Below are 1,597 nucleotides of genomic sequence, written 5' to 3'. Positions count from 1 at the left end.
GTTCATCGCTATACGATGCTTCTCAAACTTCTCAGTTGGTAACGGCTTCGTTAAGCAATCAGCTACCATATCTTCCGACCTGCAATCTACCATCACAAGCGTACCGAGCGCTACCTGCTCCCGTACAAAATGATAACGCACAGAGATGTGCTTCGATTGCTTCGAAACAACCGGATTGCTCGCCAACCGAATTGCGCTCTGACTATCGCAATTGATCTGCGTTGGCTTGAGGTCGTAGCCGAGATCGCCAAGTAGTTGTCGCAACCATAAAGCCTCCTTAGCAGCTTCCGAAACAGCCATATACTCAGCCTCCATAGTGGACGCAGCCACGCTCCGCTGAAGTTTGCTAGCCCAACTAACTGTACCACCATGAAGAGTAAAGACATAACCAGACGTTGACCGCCGCGAGTCAGCACAACCCGCATAGTCAGCATCGCTATATCCGACCAACCTCTCATCTGCTCGTTCACCACCTAGAAGTAATCCGTAATCGGACGTTCCTGCCAAATAGCGTACTACCTCCTTCGCCGCTTTCCAGTCCGACCTGCTAGGATTCGACATGTGACGCGCCAAAACTCCCACGGCTTGTGCAATGTCGGGACGAGTACATCCAGACACGTACAACAAACTGCCAATTAACTGGCTATACGGGAAACGCTCTCGATCCAGCCGATCTTCCACTGCAGCATTAGGTAAGACGGTTCCAGGACTCATAGGTACAGACTTCGGCCGTGCATTAGCCATGCCATAAAGACCCACAATGTCCTTAACCATACGCCCCTGAGAAACGGTAATTACCCTGTTCGCTCGATCGCGCTTAAGGGTAAGACCCAAAAATAAACTTACCTCTCCTAAATCGCGGCACTCAAACCGCCGCATGATAGCCGCCTTCACTTCTGAAACGGCTCTCTCGCTCCAAGACGCAATCAAAACGTCGTCTACATAAACCAAAAGATATACAACCTCGCCTTGTTTACGGCGAACAAATAAACTAGGGTCCGCACTCGACGCGACAAAGTCCATCGACACTAATTCTTCACATAACGTGTCATACCATGCACGCGACGCTTGGCGAAGGCCATACAAGGCCTTATGAAGAAGACAAACTATCCCCGGGCCTCCCTCTTCAAAACCGGGGGGTTGTTTAACATAAATCTCTTCTTCTAAATCGCCATTCAGAAACGCCGTCTTGACATCTAGTTGGTGCAATTCCATATCGGCGCCAGCTACCATGGACAAAAAAGTACGCAAGGTAGTGTGGCGACTTACCGGCGCAAAGACCTCCTGGAAATCCACACCCTCACGTTGCATAAAACCTTTCACTACTAGGCGTGCCTTGAACCGTTCAATGGCACCATGCTTGTCACGCTTCAATGAGAAAACCCACTTAACGTCAAGAGATCTGTTGTCCTTGGGCTTCGGCACTAAGGACCAAGTACCCTTCGCACGCAAAGACTCAAGCTCTTCAAGCATTGCAGCACGCCAAACTTCAGCATAGGGAGATGCCATTGCTTCCTCGTAAGATTCCGGAATATCGACATCATCATCCGACTCTTCCTCCATCTCTACGCGGAAAGCAAAACGTTTGGGTGGAACT

Source organism: Volvox carteri (genome assembly GCF_000143455.1).
Source record: "Volvox carteri f. nagariensis unplaced genomic scaffold VOLCAscaffold_35, whole genome shotgun sequence".
In the NCBI taxonomy this organism is placed as follows: Eukaryota; Viridiplantae; Chlorophyta; class Chlorophyceae; order Chlamydomonadales; family Volvocaceae; genus Volvox; species Volvox carteri.
Note: the sequence above shows the minus strand (reverse complement) of the source record.